The following is an 18,279-nucleotide window of genomic DNA, read 5'->3' as shown; positions in this document are numbered from 1 at the left end:
AATTTGCAAATTCCAGATTCTAGGAAACTTTATAGAACAACCAACTCAGTTTCTTCAGTAAGTAAATTTTTTTTTTTAAGAAGAGAGATAGCTAGCTAGCTAGATAGATAGATAGAATGGGAACCTAGTGATTAAAAAGACTTAAGAGCATATTGACTAGTTGCAGTTTATGAACCTATTTGTATTCAGATTTGAATAAATAAACTGAAAAAGTTAATGAGACAGTGGGAAAATAAAAAAATATAGAATAGTAAATATATAAACCATTGCAGTCATTCATTATCATCAAGTAGTATGTTCCATAATGGTATGTGAAGTACTTTTATACAGCTGACAGCCATAGGTGTGTTTACACCAGCATCACCACAGACACGTGAGCAGTAGTTGAGCTACGCCATCACCAGGTGATGGAATATTTTAGTCCCATGATAATTTTACAGGACCACCGTCATGCATGCAGTTCATCGTTATGCAGGGCATGACTGTATGTTGATACAGAGCAGGTAGTTTGATAGATATGGTAGTGGAAAGAAACAGCTGCTCTGTTCTGATTTCTTCTATTTTTCAGTGGAATAAGAAACAAGATCATCTGCTGAGAATCTTAATGGGGAGAAGCCATATTGGAGAAATATAAAATGTTTATTTTCTAAATAATACTTAAGAAATATAGTTTTTCCTTAGCTATTATTTTTGTTATGGTGTCTAGCAATCTATGCTCAAATATATTTTATGTAAATAGGGAGAGTTGATTTCACTGAGCCTTGTATGGCATAAATCAGAATACATCACCCACCCCTCCTTTGAGTATAATGATTTGAAATTTAGAAATCTTACACCTTGGACTTGTTTAGTTCTCTTATTTTTTAACTGACATAGTAGAGAGAGAGGATGGTTCCACTTATTCCAGTGTCCTCATCACCTGTCTTCAGCATCCAGTGGCTTCCAGTTCTGGAGAGAAGTTGTACACTTATTCCTTCTAGTGTGTAATAGTTCAGCTTGTGTGCGACACTAGGCCTAGCACTCTAATGAAGGCGAACCGAGTTGAGACTTTTTTAGGGTTCAGATTTTAAAGTGAGGTCTCATTCTTCGTCAGCAGGCACAGATCTCCTACATGTATTCTGTTTTTTAAGGGAATACTCTAGGTATACCTTTTTGCTAAGTGATAGAGACCAATCTCATTCGTGTATCCTATTTTCCAGCTTGCTTCTCTGAACCTCCTCCTTATTTTTAAAGAAAGAATCCCACCTTTAACTCATAGGTTTTTCCTGCGGATCGCAGGGTAGCCTATGATACGTGTGAAAGTTGCTCTGGAAAGGCCTAAATAGTGTAAAAAGCAAAGTCCTACTGTCATGATCATAAGTTTTGTTATTCTTTAGAAGACATGGGCAGTTGCTCAGAACCACCCCTTAGGCCCCTTTCATCTTACAGAGTCTTTCAGTTCTTGACTTATTGTTAATTTTTTTCTATTAGAGGCTTTAATGTAAGTGACTTGGTCATTATTCAGGATTTTGATGTGTGCAGTTGCAATTTTTGAACACTATAAACTGGAGGTGACAGAAAGGAAGCTGAGCCCTAGCTGGTTTGGCTCAGTGGATAGAGCGTCGGCCTGCAGACCTAAGGGTCCTGGGTTCGATTCCAGTCAAGGGCACGTACCTCAGTTGCAGGCTCCTCCCCAGCCCTGGCCCTGTTGGGTGCGTGCAGGAGGCAACCAATCGATGTGTTTCTCTCACATTGACTTTTCTCTCTGTCTTTCCCTCTCTTCCACTCTCTCTAAAAATCAATGCAAAAATATCCTTAGACGAGGATTAAAAAAAAGAAGAAAAGAAGCTGATGTATTGCTTGTTTTCTATTAATGTATTATTTTAACTTTTAAAAACCATCTGTTAATGTATTATTCTGACTTTTTAAAACCACAAACTTTCTCTTCACAGTTTTACAAATGGATATATGAAAGAATGAACTAGAATTTAAATATTGAAAATGAACTTTATTATATTTCCACTTGCTAATTTTGAAATCCACTAAAGATAGTTTCTTCTTGTATTGGCTGAGTGTTTAAAATTAATTATAGATTGCAGCTTTTAGGGGCAGTTTTCAAAGAAATTTTACATTTTTTTCTAATTAAAAATGTAAAATAAAGTTATTATTTGGAAAAGAAAATAATTTCTAATGATGTCATTTGCTGCTATAAATTTCTTCTTAACCTTGGGTGGATTTTGGTGGCAAGTGCTACTTATGGGGACAAATAATTGCTATCACATAGATTTTCAGTGTTAGAATAAGCCTCAGAATTCATCTTGTTTAACCACTTTCATGTATATGTGAGAAAATTCAGGCTCAGAGAGGAAGGATTACCTAACTGCCAATCCATGGCACAGTGAAGACCAGACTAGGTCTCTGGGCAGTCAGTGTAGGGTTTTCCTTCTTGGACCAGCCTGCCTTTTAATACACTTGTGTTCTCAGAAAGGACAAGGGAAGTTGCCCCTACACACACAGAAGGGGAGCAGGCAGGGGCGTGTTCCAGGCACTCTTCATGCTTTTCATTTTCCATTCCGCCCTTTTAATGGTATAGGTGTTAAGTTTAATTAATTGCCATAAAATATAGCAAACAAATGAGCTCTTTTGTGATGCTCCTTTTGAAATCTCTTCAATAATAGTTCTGAATTATTCTTTTCATTGTCATTCTAGTTCGTTCAGACAGGGATGGTCAGAGGACAGAATACAGTTTTGATTATACAATCATTCATTGGGGTTCTTCCAGCTAACTGTGACATCCTATTTATATACCATGGGCTAAAACCACTTTCATGTGGGTTCTGAGATATATACGGAGGTGTCAAAAGACTTAAAGTGATGGCTACCACAGTTTTACTTCTCTTCCCCTTTTTGTTTACTGGGAAATCTCTGGTTATTTAGTTGTAGGGTATTTTTTATGAAGATATTTACTTTTAACTCCTTTTTTTGTAAAATACAGTAAAAAATTAAAAATAATAGAAAAATGTATGTGAGTGAGCTATTTTAAGTCAAGCACCTTTGTAACTGCCACCCAGTTCAAGAAATAAAATGTTTCTTAGCCACTTTGGAGACCCCTTTATGGTCCCCATCACCATCACAGCTCTCTCTTCACTTCCACCACTGTCTTGAGTTTTATAAGAATCACTTATTTATGTTCCCTTATGGCTTTATTACCCTAGGTTTGTTCTTAGACAAATAAAGCCAAATCTTGCCCATTTAAAAAAAACCTGATTTGTATTTTAAATCTCTCTTACCCTGTAGCTCTTCCCCCTCCATCTCTTTCTTTTCCTTGTGATTTACATGTTGAAGAACCTGGGCCTTTTAACCTGTGGGCTCTCTGTAGTCTAGATTTTGCTGCAGTTCAATGTGTTCCTCTGTCTTCTGTTTTCCCTACAGATTGACAGCTACCAAAAAGCCTTGTCAGAACTTTGTGTTGTGTTGTGTTGTATTGTATTGCATCCTTTATCAAAAGGCTCATAATGAGTGGTTGTTTCTTGTTTTATGATGCTACCAGCCATTGATGCTTAATGCCCAGATTTACTAATTCTGTAGAGTTTGGACAATGGTGATATTCAGTTTTATCATCTTATTGTCATAAATTAGCTGTAATAATTTTATAAGGAGATGTTTCCCTTCATCTGCTAGCAACTCATTGGTAGAGTTCATAGAGAAAGGCAGAATAAATTTTAAATTCTTTTATTTACCCAGTTCCTAAAATAAGCAATTATTTTCCTGTCATTCTCAGAAGGTTACTGAGAACCTCTTTTTTTAAAACAACAACAACAAAAACCCCCCACACACATGATTAGGCCTGGCCAGTGTGGCTTAGTTGGTTGGAGCATCATCCCATGCACTGAAAGGTTGTTGGATCAGTTCCCAGTCAGGGTACATACCTAGGTTCCGGCTTCATTCCTGGTCCAGGTGTGTACTGGAGGCAACCAATTGATGTTTCTGTCTTACATAGATGTTTTTTTTCCTATCTCTCTCCCTTCCTCTCTCTCTGAATCAATAAAAATGTATCCTTGTGTGAGGATTAAAAATATTTTAAAAAATATGATTAGAAGCTCATTAATTTAAACATACTTGGACTTCAGTCAATTGCAAGTTCTTATCCAAGTTCAAATCGCCTGTTTCTGGTTATTGTGGACTCCTTCAGGCTGGCTTCTGAATTCTTTTTGACATGACTCTGTTACTCTTTGATAGCTTTGTTACTCTCAGGTGGCATAAGGTGTTCTAAGTTCATCCTCTGCATTTCCTGCCCCAGACTTGGTATTAGCCATTTCCTAAGAAGTTTTGTTTCAGAGGGAAGGTGGGGGTGGATGGGTGGGTGGGAAGAGATCAACCAAAGAACTTCTATGCATATATGCATAACCCAGGGACACAGACAATAGTGTGGTAAAGGCTTGGGGAGTGTGTATGTGGGGGTTGGGGGTGGGCTATAAGGAATCATTGGGGGGAAAAAGGAGGACATATGTAATACCTCCAACAGTAAAGATTTTAAAAAAAGGGAAATGGCATTTCATGTTCACATCTGGGTACTTCACCAAGAATCCTAGTTCTCAAGAACCTAGGGGAAGATAGAATTAGAATTATCCCATAGTCCTTATTAGCTTTATTCCACTTTACATGTACAGTATTTTTGGAATAATAATAAGACATGTACATTCACCACCAATCATGATTACCAAAAAAGTAAACATTTTTTTTTTACAAATACTATCCCCATTCTCCTCCCAAATATTTTTAATGGGAGTTCTGTATTTTATGTTGTCAAATCAAAGAGCCAGTACATACTCAGTTTCTCCTTTATAATGGTATTCAATCTCACAAATAACTACATATTTACTGGTTTACATATATTATGTAAACTAGAGGCCCGGTGCACAAAAATTTGTGCACTCGGGGGGGGGGGAGGAGGGGTCCCTCAGCCCGGCCTGTGCCCTCTCGCAGTCTGGGACCCCTCGGGAGATAACGACCTGCTGGCTTAGGCCTGCTCCCAGGTGGCAGAGGTCAGGCCCAATCCCTAGGTGCAGCCCCTGGTCGGGCTCAGAGCAGGGCTGATTGGGGTGTTGGGGCACCGCCCCCTGTCATGCACAAAGCAGGGTCGATGGGGAGGTTTCGGCGCCACCCCCTGTCACGCACAGAGCAGGGCCAATCAGCGGGTTGGGGCGCTGCCCCCATCACTCACAGAGCAGGGCCCATCAGGGGGGTTGGGGCTCTGTACCCTGACACGCACAGAGCTGGGTCGATCAGGGGGTTGGGGAGCTCCCCCCTGTCATGCACAGAGCAGGGCCCATCAGGGGGTTGGGGAACTCCCCCCTGTCACGCACAGAGCAGGGCCGATCAGGGGGTTGAGGAGCTCCCCCCTGTCACTCACAGAGTAGGGCCGATAGGGGAGTTGGGGCACCGCCCCCTGTCACACACAGAGCAGGGCGGATCAGGGGGTTGGGGCGCCCCACCCTGTCACACTCAGGGCAGGGCCAATGGGGAGGTTATGGCTCTACCCCGTCACACACAGAGCAGGGCCCGTGGGGGGCGGTTGGGGCGCCGCACCCTGTCACACAGCCGCAGGGCGATCAGGGGGTTGGGGATCTCCCCCCTATCAGGCACAGAGCAGGGCTGATCAGGGGGTTGGGGCGCCTTCCCCTGTCACGAACAGAGCAGGGTGGATAGGGAGGTTGTGGCCCCGCCCCCTGTCACACACGGAGCTGCAGGGCGATCAGGGCGTTTGGGCGCTGCCCACTATCACGCTAATCCCTGTGCCGGGAGCCCTCGTGGCTATGCTGATCCCGGTCCTGGGAGGCATATTACGCTTTTACTATATAGGATAGAGGCCTGGTGCACGGGTGGGGGCCAGCTGGTTTGCCCTGAAGGGTGTCCTGGATCAGGGTGGGGGTCCCGCTTGGGTGCCTGGCCAGCCTGGGTGAGGGGCTGATGGCTGTTTGCATCTGGTCACACCCCCTTCAGGGTGGGGGTCCCCACTGGGGTGCCTGGCCAGTCTGGGTGAGGGGCTGAGGGCCGTTTTCAGGCTGGCGGGTGACTGAAGCTCCCAACCTGTCCTTTTTTTCTTTTTTGTAAATTCTGGGCCAGCTTTAGCTCTGAGGCTTGGCTCCAGCTCTGAGGCCTTGGCTGCTGAAAGCAGGTATCTGGTTTGTTTGGGTTCTATAATCGAAACACTGTTTCAACTCCAGCTCTGAGATCCCGCCTGTCTGAAAGCAGGTTTCTGGGGTTTTGTTTAGCTTCTATATTTGTAACAATGTTTCAAACTGCAAGCTCAGAGGCCGGCAAGGCAGGTGGGGAACATTGGCTTCCTCTGTCACTGGAGCAAGCAAGCCTCCTGTTAGTTTCAAGCTGCCTGGCTGCCTGCCGCCATCTTGTTTGGCAGTTAATTTGCATATCGCCCTGATTAGCCAATGGGAAGGGTAGCGGAGGTATGGCTAATTACCGTGTTTCTCTATTATTAGATAGGATAGCCTTCTATTTACTTTTGATGTTGAAGCCATTCTTACTAGGTTCCTTAGGCAGGGCTTCTGGGAACAACAGCCCCATAGTTGTGTCATCTTCATAGTTAGTGCCCTTTATACTTGAAAGTTAGTTTTTATGGATATAAAATCCTTGGGTCACATTTTCTTTAATTCTGGTGACAGGATAGTTTTCTCCCCTTATAAGTCATGTGTTCATTTTGTCTAGCTGACCAAAGGAATTTTTTCTTGTTCCTTAGAGTTCAACAATTTTATTACAATGTGTCTTGGTGTTGATTGTTCTGGGGCAATAATCATACATAGTATAATCTTTTAATATATAGTCAGATATTTAAAAAGATTTGTCAGTTTGCTTGAATTATAATTTTTAGTGGTTTGTCCTGTTCCATTGTTTTAGGACAGTGATTTTTCAACAGGTGTGTCACAAGAATTTTTAGAACAAGCAATACCAGGCTATTTATATGGTCTATTTAGGGGCACTGACCTCTTTTGCCTTACATTGCCAAATAAAAAAATGACTTTAGCCAACACCATGATGGCTACCTGGTGCGAATGAGTCAAAATTATATGACAAAAATATATTTTTTGGTGTGCTGCAGAATTTTAGTAATTAGTTTATGTGTGCCATGAGATGAAAAAGGTTTAAAATCACTGCTTTAGGGTACTTTTTTCTTCCTCAGGAACTCCTCTTATAGAGGGAGTCTTTGCCTATCTTCAATATTTGTCACTTTCTCTTGCATCCTGTTGTCTTGCTAAATTAACTTATCAGTAATAGCTTTTTATTAAATTTCTTTAGGATTTTATATATGCTCAATGATTTTATTTGTGAAGAAACCCTTTTAATTTCTTTTTGTTCCAACTATATACCTTTTCTTTCCTTATTGCACTAGCTAAGGCCTCTAGGACAATTTTGAATAAAAGTGATGAGGGTGGACATCCTTCCCTTGTTCCTCATTTTAGGGAGAAAAACATGATATTAGCTGTAGTTTTATTACACATTTCTTTGTGGGTTTGAAGAAGTTCTATAATTTTAGTTTGCTGAGAGTTTTTTCATGAATAGATGTTGAATTTTGTCAAATGCCTTTTCTGTTTCTATTGAGATGATTGAGATGATCATTTGGCTTTTCTTTTTCAGTTTATTACGTCTAAATGTGGTTCTGTTTTAGGAGCTTTGACTAGTTGTTTGCTTAAGGAGTGATAAAAAGGACCACAAGATTACAATTGGCTGAGAAATGGATTTCTTTTGGGAATAGGGGAGTTGCTGGTCTTTGAAGTGTGCGGATTTTGGGACCCTGTGGTGCTTTGTCATTTGGTGGCACTGCTCTGCTTGACTATTTGCTTACAGGCCCATTTACAAGACCTCCTACTTTTATATTTGAAGTGTACTGTGGCTTTAACTTATAGATAACTCAGTAAGCCAACTGCTCTGAGGGCAAGGAGAGTCAAATCATTGTCCATCTTTGATTATGTAGGTCAGCTTTTCTCAGCTCCTTTCATCTGTGATTGATTGGGTTTTCTATAGAAAAGTCACTTTTCCTTTTTACGCAAATTTCTCCATGATTTGGGTTGCTCATGGTCCCTCTCCTAGTTTTCCATCAATCCTCTGGATTTACTCATTTACATGTATATTTGTGTTCTCTGTGGATTTTGGGGAAGAAACAGAAATATGTGTTTCTGTTCACTTAGTCTTCTCACCCCTCTACTGGGATCAAACTACATAATTTGACTTTATGTTTTAGAAGGACTGAGAAGGTAGTACATTCACACATCTTATTTTAAAATTTTAATTAAAGCACTGATAACAGCAGCTGCCATGGCTCCACTTATAACTTGTTCCTCCATAGCAATTTTTCTGCAGCAATTCTGAATTTAATTCTCTTATTTCTTTCAGGTCCCATTTCTTTTGTTTCTAGCTTCAAATTAGGAATTTTATGTTATTTCTGTGAACATACAGTTGCCATTTTTTAATATATAAAAATATAGCGAAAGCCCAGCCAATGTGGCTCAGAAGTCACGGTTTGATTCCTGGTCAGTGCATATGCCTGGGTTGTGGGCTTGATCCCTAGTGTGAAGTGTGCATGAGGCAGCTAATCAATGATTCTCTCTCATCATTGATGTTTCTATCTCTTTCCCCCACTCCCTTTCACTCTGAAATCAATAAAAATATATTGACAAATATATAGATATGTAGTACTTTGTTAATTAGTTCTGAGATTAAAATGGTAACATCAACCTAATAAAGTTGATTTTCTCTGTGTGTGTGTGTGTGTGTGTGTGTGCACTTGTGAGCATTAATAACATATATCGTTACTTAAAGGACTAATTGATAGATTAATTTTAGTAGAATTCAGACAAAAATCTTTAGAAGGAAATGGAGCTTTTAAATTAACCACAGATATGGGGTAGTCTTAATAATTAAAAAACCATCCTGAGAAAAACATGCTTTGTACAGATGAAGTGAAATGGATAATTATATGGGATTATGTAGTTAAAGCCAACCAAGTTTTTTCTCTTCAGCCTAAGTATATATAATTTTTGACCCCAGGTATTTCATATTGTTTCATAGTGACTGTTAAATAATTATTAGTTTATTATATAAAAATTTCTTAATTGTGGCAGTCCTACGTATTGTTTTTCATGTATACCTACAGTTTTTTTGTTGTTGCTGTACCTTATGATGACAACAGTGAACATAGATGAGGCATTTTAAGCAGGTTTTTCTTTAATATGGGAGCTCATAGTTCCTTTTCATACGACTCTGCTTAGCTTTAATTTCTTCTTCATAATAGACAACGGTAATAAGGTAGAAATCCTCTTTTTTGTTGTATATTATGATATATTATGGTTTGTTTAAGTTTTGTTACTAAATTGTGTCATTTGCTTGGTTGTTTCAGTTGATAACTTGAATAGATGCTAATGCGGTTGATGTTAATGTAATGAAGTTTATTTTTTGGCTGCCATTGCAAACAATAGAAACAGTCCTTCCCCCAAATGGTTTCTATTTTGTCCATTTATGTTGGCATTAGGGCATTTTCATAGAAGAATAGAGGGCAATGTGTTTCACTGAAATTGCTTTTCTTTTTGGAACTAGGAGTGAACAGTAGTTCCAAGATTTGTCTGTGATCAGCTGTTTATTGCTGTTGCAAAAAAATTTTTTTGCCCTTGGGAAGTTTAATGTTGCATTTATGATAAATACCTTTTTGATCAGAGGTCAGATTAATTATAACCAACAGCTCTATTACGTTTCTGACAAAATGGACATAGACTTTGTTTTTAGGAAGAAGTGCTAGAGGGGTGAAGGAGAGAGGTGAGAGGAAAATTATGTTTTTTTAAACACTAAGAAAATAATAAAGACTACGATAGTAATTCTTTTTAAAAAATATATATTTTTATTGATTTCAGAGAGGAAGGGAGAGGGAGAGAGAGATAGAAACATCAATGATGAAAAGAATCATTGATCGGCTGCCTCCTGCACGATCCCCAGTGGAGCCTACAACCTGGGCATGTGCCCTTGACTGGAATCAAACCTTGACTGGGACCCTTCAGTCTATAGGCCGGGACTCTATCCACTGAGACAAACTGGCCAGGGCCTTAAAAATTGTCTATATGATTTGTGAGAGTAAAAATCTTGTGATGACTTACCATAAAATTTAAATATAAATAAATGGTGTTGACACCAATCAAATATAGCTCCTCTGATTGGTTATCTAGAATTCTGTTGATGGACGAGATAGATTCCTGTTTAATGATTCCTTATTACATTTTAAGAGACAAAAGCATGGCTTTTAATCACAACTGTAATGATTGATGTTATGTTCTGGTATTGGCTTTTGTTTCATTTATTAAGTTTCTTTATATATATTTTTTAATGTGCCCTGAGATATGTGGACCCTGAGAAGAAAGATTGATTTGTTGAGCACTTTGAGAAGGAATTTATCTGCTGAGGTGGATTCCCCATGGTCAAGAAGGGCCCACATTTTATAAATAATAAGAACCTAACAACCATTTGCTGACAGGGGCTTCTCACGTACTTTTGTTTATTGGTAAGAACCTTAGACTGAACTGTCTGCTTCCCATGCTATGCCCTGCTCTTTTAAGCCTTCTGAGTACTATTATAAGGGAGTTCCAACTTTTGTTTTTCAGCCAATGGTACTTGCTCCATCAAATCAGAACTACTCCATAACTACCAATCAGGATCCATAATGCTGGCCAATCAGGAATGTGTGATTTGGGTCAATCAGAAGTGATGATTTTGGATACCTCATTTACATAAAACAGACAATATTGGGAACTTAAGTGGGAACTTTCGCTATTAAAAGTGACCTCCCTTTTGTCTCAGCAGAGCACAATTTAGTTTGCTACCTGAATCTGTGTCTCCTGGGCTGCACTTCTTTTGCTCAAATAAATGATTTCTTATTCTTTGTTATAATCTGAAATTAATTTTGGTTTATAAAGTGAATCATATCTAGGCATTGTCCTCAAGAAGCTTATCTTCTGATAGGGAAGAGATGTCTATTGAAAGAACTGCAGTATTAACAGCCAGTGGCATAAGAACAGTAGAGGTAATTTGGGACAGTGATTCAACAAGAGTATATTAAACATGAGTGTTTTATACTGCCCTAAAATACAGATATTCTCTGTCCTTGCTCCTCCTATGAAACCTCTTGATCACATAGGAGTTAGTGCTTGCTGAAACCCCGTTATGGCAGCTTTGAAGGAAATGAATCTGTTCTTGTTGCCTCTCTGTCCTCTAGCTGACAATTGCATGATCATGTAAATTAGCCAAGGAGATTACCCTTGCAGACTCTTACCTTTCCCAGTTCTGAATGTCTTTTGCTTGGCACTTCTTACTGTATTTTTTTTTTAAATAACAAAGTGCTTTTCTGTTACCCGCTCCAAGAGATCAGTTTTTATATTAATTAATGTCTCTTTGGGAAAGTGACTTTGAAAAAGATGTAAAACACTAAAAAATTTTATTTAAAACAACTCTTTATTCAGACTATTTAGCTAATTCTGAATTCTAAATTTGTCTGGGTCTCCCACCAGAAATCAGGTTGGGATCTAACAGTACTCCAGCTCAAATTTTATTCAGGATAGAGCCCAAGTATGCATTTTCCTTCAGAATGTTTTTCTCTTTAATTCATTTTTTAGTTCAAAACCGAACAGTAAATTTTCCTCATTTGTTCCTCAAATCATAACATAGATTCATGTTGTAATTTAATTTTAGTGTTTCTTGGTGCATGTGATAATTAGAGTAAAGTATAATGAGATGTGCAAATTGGATGGTGAATTGCATAAATGTAACAGCTGATCAGGTTGTCTCTTCTTAATGTCACTTTATTAAGGTCTGATATACTGATATACTCTTGAATTTCCTCCCCCCCCCCTTCATTTCTTTTTCCTTCCACTCTTTGTTCCTTGCTCTGTTGAGGTTATTATCTCCTAACGTAGAGTATCAGGATAGTGATCTTAGGGGAGGTGAACTAATTACAGATTTTTGCTTTACATTTTATAGGGATATTCTTTATAATAGTGATGTATATCTCATAACTTTAGGTTAATTTTTATGTTAATCCTTTTAAGGAAGGGGTGTTTTACTTTAACAAGAAGGAAATGATTGATTCAAATGCTATGTGCTGTGCGAGTCTTCAATGCAGTTTTAAATGTAGTGAGTTATCAAATGTACAGGGTCTGCTTTTCACTAATTTTTACTCATCTTACTTTGCCTTGGATCTGGAAGTGACATAAAAATACCAGTGAACCTTATACTTCATGATATAAGGGAGAGGAAAAAAACAACCTCTTAGGTTCAACAATTGGGGCCTGGGAATCAAACTGATAAAACACGGATGATAGGAAAACAGAAAAAACAACACACAGATTGAAGTAAGCATGGGAGTTCACAAAGAAATGTGACTCCAGTAGGCAATTAGAATTTGGAAATCATACACCATTTTAATAAAGGGGATAAAGAGTAGAGAAGACTTTAGACTAGTGGTTCTCAACCTTCTGGCCCTTTAAATACAGTTCCTCATGTTGTGACCCAACCATAAAATTATTTTCGTTGCTACTTCATAACTGTAATGTTGCTACTGTTATGAATCATAATGTAAATATCTGATATGCAGGATGGTCTTAGGCGACCCCTGTGAAAGGGTTGTTTGACTGCCAAAGGGGTCGCGACCCACAGGTTGAGAACCGCTGCTTTAGACAAAGGAAAGAGTTTGGGATTCTTGGGCAGGGGTGAGTTATGGGAAGGTGATTAGGACGTACATGGTAAATAACGGTTGTGTAGTAGGGTTTGCTACACAGATCAGAGTTGTCTCTGGAGTAGTTGTCTTTCTGGTACTGGAGAGGGAGGTAACTTTCCAAATGGAAATTTGTGTCCTGCTTTTAGCCAGATAGCAGAGGGGAGAGAGCTTTTTCCCCCTGAGTTGAGTCTGCTGTTTCTAAAATGCTTTCAGCTCAAAATAATCTTTATGGCAAAGTGGTGTATTTTAGGGTGGCATATTCTGGTGCCTTTCAGTGAGAACAGAAGATTCTACTAATCATTCATTAGAGTCTGTAGTGGTTTCCTCCCTATTTGAACTCAGAGCACTTATTTTCTTTTGCAATATTTTATTTAAAAACGTTAATATTAAGGTATGCTTTATAATGTATACAATATATGAGTATGAGTTACATATAATTGTATATGTTTTTGTATTTGAGTACATTACCCTCTTTTTTTACTGGTGGGTGCCTTGATAAAGAGTTTGGTATCCACTAGTCTGTAAAATTACTTTTACTTATTAAGGAACTAACCATTTACTTACAGTGTATATTTATGCTTCTCTTCAAATTGCATATTTATTTTCTTAGCTTTTTCAGCTTCATGTGTATTCCTTGAAACACAAAGTCCTCTTTATATTTGATAGGCCTCTAAGTAAATATTGTACACATAATAGGCACAGAATATTTTATAAATGAATTTGTGAAGTTGGTGATTGTCATCATTTATTCCAGATATTTTTATAGATTTATTGCATAACAGTTAGAAATGGTGGCAGTAGATTGAGTTAAAATGTTAAATAACATGTTGAGAATAGCTGACACAAAAGAAAGAGAAGAATCAAAATTCTCTGCACTTGGTTCCCTTTAAAGCCATGAGGCTAGTTAGGCCTACCTGGTGCTTTTTGCTGTTCCTTACTTTCTAACGAGCATGCAGGCACCAGTCCCCCATTTTGAGATTTCTGTAGGAGGTACTGCCATACCTCATGTCTTTGGTCTCACCCCTTTCCGTCATCACTTATATTCCCTGTAGCTTCTTTTAAAAACTTTTTTATACTTCTCATTGAAATTCCCTTTCCAAAGTGAACCAACTTTCCTTAAATCCTTAACCTCTTCACAGAAGTCTACACCCTTGTCGTTTATACCCCAATGAAACTGGGAGAAAAAGGTCTGTATGTCCTATTCTCAGTTGTTGTTTTTTCTTCTTAAAGTCACAGAATCCTTTCTTCAAACAAAACCATTCATAGGCTCTTGGTCCATAAAGCAGATGAAAGCACAGGGACAGGATGCAATAGGGGAGCGGAGCAGGATAATGATGACTATTCTGGTCTCCCTTGCTCATCCTCTCCTGTGACCCTGATCTGGTTCCTTAGGGACCGCTTCTGGCATCAGGGTTACACAGCCCTGCTATCAGAGAAAGCCATCTCACCTTCATAATCATGTACCCTTGGGTCTCTTTATAGTAGTGCATGCTGGTTCTCCCACAGGGCTGTTCTCAGCATCCTTTATTACCTCCAGATCTCTATTCTTCCCCTTTATGTAAAAACCTTGGTTCTAAGGCCCATATCTTCCATTTCTCACTGGACTGTGAACTCCTTGAGATCAGTGACTCTTTTTATTTTGTATGTGCGGGTGTGTGTGTGTGTCTGGCATGTGGTGAGTGAATGAATGACAATGAAAAAACAAAATGCTGAATTATTGACTTTCTAATAGACAGTGATTTTTATAGGTGTAGCCAAGAACTTGTATTGGCAGTAAGCACAATAACGGAAACCTATTGAACCTTGGAATCAAATGGGAATTTCTTAAGTGGTTCTTATCTGTACTTTGGACTCCTCTTTTCTAGGTGCAATGATGACTACATTCTTTCTCCTCATGGGACATAAAATGTGCAATATGTTTTAGTTTTGTTGGTTAAAAGAATATTCAGTCTTGTGAGTCTGAGATTATATTGTGCTCTAGTGCTTTGGATTTGAATGTCCCTAGACATCCCCAGTTACACATCTGAATATATCTGCTTGGATTATTTTTTTCAGATTAATAAATCCCATCAAGTCTTATAGTGACTTTATTTTCAATGTTTGGCAGCTCCCTGCCTAAGTCATTAGCCCTGACAGTAGTCGTAGCAGGACAGAGTTGTGTTGCCACGACAAGCTATGTCCTCCTTGGCTGGTTGCTCCAGAGTTTAGGAAGGGCATCATAGTTTTTGAAGTATATCACCGTCCCAGATCCTTAGTTGTTTTCTCTTGCATTATTTGCCAAGTTGTTTTTATGCATTTCACATGGCTACATGCCTACGCACAAATAAACACTATAAGTAGGTATCCTCTCACTTGAATATTTGAATGTAAACAGTAATCACATGCAGAGTAGTTAATACTCTGCTTGCTTTGTATGGCAGCAGACTGATTTGACCCTTTGTGGTGGTGTTGTGAGGAAGTTTTTATTAATATACATTTAGAAATTAAAAAGCAGATATATATTTTAAAACACCTTCATGAATGCAAATTTTGGTTGAAGACACATAATAATATTTTATGTAAATTAAATATCAATTTGCAGGAAAGAAATAAAGAATAAGAGAAATGAACACGGAGAAGCAACATTTTCTCCCTCCCTGCTACATGCATAGTGTAGAGCACTAGGTTTTTCTATATATATGTACGAATTTCTTCTTTTTCTAGTAGACTATTATTTTGTTCACAAGACATAGGAAAACAAGACTGTCAAATATTAAATTTTGTTTCTACTTTGAAGACCTTTAATATATTATAACATTTGTAAATGTCTATGCTGTTTTCATCAAGAAATGTTTGTTCCAGTGTTTATTACACAATCAAACTCATTTGATATATGTTGTGAAATATAATAAAAATGTAATACTCAAGGGCCCTGTAGATACTGGGGACTCATCCTAGCTCCAGCACTAATTCCACAAAGTGTGGAACTTTGGGTTTTGATCATTGCATCTTCTCGAATCTTAATTTCTCATTTGTTAAATAAGGAATGATATTGTCATCTTTATGTGTTTTCTATGATACTGTGAATTTTAAGATTCTGTACAAATCATTATTTGCATTTGGTGCTTGGCAGAAAAGAGGGGGAGATGTCTTTATGTTTTCTATATTGCTCAAGTTAATGCTCTAGACAAGGCTATGTCTTTTAATTTAGAAATATGTTTCAAGAAAATATTCATGATTATTTTGAATGAACTTTACATTCAATTTTCATTTTAATTAGCATGTCAAGGCTATCTAAAATGAAGACAAGGAAATTCATACTATTTAAAAATTTCTCAAGATATTATTTTTATCAACATTCATATTTTGAAAGATAAAGCTTTTATAAATATGCCTGTGCTGGATACATTTCTAAAGATTTTTTTTAGGCTTTTATTAACTGTTGAACAGAACTCACTAAGCAAAAAGAATAGGATGTAAGAAAGGAATGTTTAGAGCAAAAATACTCTGAGAAATTGCCTTAAAGCTTTTGCTACTTTATTGGGTCACATAAAGTGTGGCATTAAGATTTTGTAACTAGGGTGTGAATTTTGGCTTAGTCTGGTCTACTTTCTCATTTTAAAGCCGAATTTAGTAAAAGCATGAATAATATTTTAAATAAATTTCTTAGTCAAGCATCTCTGTTTTGAACTTTTCCTCTTTATTTCTGCTGTTCTGCTTACTTCCTTAAAATCATCCTTGGACTGTTTCATGCCTGGTCTGATGTTTATACTATCACCAGAACATTTTCCTAGGGTGTTATATATTGGCTATACTGTTTTCATATGTGGTACATACCTAACTACATAATGGTTACCTTGACGAAGTGCCATATAAATGCTAACCATGATTATTGTTGGTACCATATTATTGTTGGTGGTGATGTTACCTCTTTTTTGTTTTCCACACCAATATTTTTATCTTATAGAAATGTTCCACCTTTCTAAACAACCTTAAAGCTCGCTACTCAAATGGATTCCGACGTTGGAATCATCTAAAATCTACCCCAAGTTTCACTCCCAGCCAGGTGACTTGCATTTCCAGAGACTTGATAGGCATTAGTGGATCCTCAGATTTAGTGTGTCCCATGTGAGTTTCTTACCTTCTATTCCAATTCTCAGCCAGCTTCTCCTGACAGCAAATGGCTGCATTTTTATTTCTTAGGCTAGGCTTCAGCAAACTCTTGCTTTTGGGCCAAATGTTATCTTCTGCTTGTTTTTGAAATGAAGTTTTATTGGAACACAGACATACCCATTTATTTAAGTATAGTGTATGGCTGCTTTTGCTCTAATGGGGCAGAATTGAGTTGCAATAGAGACTTATGACCAGCAAAGCCTAAAAAGTATTTACTCTCTGCCTTTTATAGAAAACTAGTGCCCTGGTGCACAGATTCGTGCACATTGAAAGGAAATTATTTACAAGGTGGCCGACAGGGTGGGACTGGGTGATAAGGGCCGGACATGCCCTGGAGCCAACCTCGCGCCTTCCCTCCTCGGTGTCTGCAGAGTGAGTGGGGATCCCTCCAGCAGGTGGGGTCCCTTGGCCTGGCCTGTGGGGATGGGTTGAAACTGGCTCTCTGATATCCCCCAAGGGGTCCTGGATTGTGCGAGGGAGGTTCTCAGGTGATGCCCTCCAGAATCAGGCTCCCTCCTCTCTGGTTCTGAGGTGCATCACCTGAGAACCGCTGCTGCCAAGTCACTGCAGCTTGGCAGCTCCTGCTTGAGCGTCTGCCCCCTGGTGGTCAGACGCTCATATTGGGCATCATAGCTACCGGTTGGAAGGTTGCTTAGCCTTTTGTATATATAGATGTTTGCTAACCCCTGCCTTAAACTCAAAACCTTAGCATCACCTTTGATTCTTCCTTGGGGTTTCCCAAGTAAATTTTAGCAAAAGAACTAATCTCCTTTTCTTTAATCATCTCCTCCTCCCTCTCTCTCCCCTCCCTCTTCGCCCCCCCTACCTCTTCCTCTCCCCTGTCTTCCTCTCTCTCTTTCTTTTCTCTCTTCTCTTCTCTTCTCTTCTCTTCTCTTCTCTTCTCTTCTCTTCTCTTCTCTTCTCTTCTCTTCTCTTCTCTTCTCTTCTCTTCTCTTCTCTTCCTCCTCTCTCCTCTTCCACATGCATTTAGGTCTTCACATCCCTTTGCCAAGGGTATTCAACTAATTTCCCCACCTCCTTAAGAGATTTCTCCATTGTCCACTAAATTAAATACTATCCATCCTCTTTCTTAAGGCTCCTTCTGCAATGTACATTCTATTAGTCTCCCTTATACAGAAATTCTTTCTATAATGAGATATTTTCTCCTTTCTTTCTTCCTCCTTGTCTTTGTCCATGGTATAACTCCCGAAGTTTTCTCTGCCTCCATTCCCCCTTCCCCCAACTTCTGTTTCCCCTTAAACTTCACCCAATTGTTTTGAGAAGCTTTTTTACTGTTGTTTTCGAGGTGCACATTCTTTTCTCTCCATGATATGCATAAGGCTGCTCAACCACTCACTATTGTGGGGAGCCGGCATGGC

At 38.7% G+C, this 18,279-nt stretch overlaps 1 protein-coding gene across 4 annotated transcripts in view; it reads left to right on the top strand.

The window, feature by feature from the left end:
• Positions 1 to 18,279, top strand: part of CDKAL1 (CDK5 regulatory subunit associated protein 1 like 1) — a 628,254-nt gene that overhangs the window by 153,798 nt on the left and 456,177 nt on the right. The gene's annotated exons all lie outside the window — the stretch shown is intronic.

Source organism: Myotis lucifugus, unplaced genomic scaffold (assembly GCF_000147115.1).
Source record: "Myotis lucifugus unplaced genomic scaffold, Myoluc2.0 scaffold_122, whole genome shotgun sequence".
Lineage (NCBI taxonomy): Eukaryota > Metazoa > Chordata > Mammalia > Chiroptera > Vespertilionidae > Myotis > Myotis lucifugus.
This window is presented reverse-complemented; position numbering and strand designations above follow the sequence as displayed.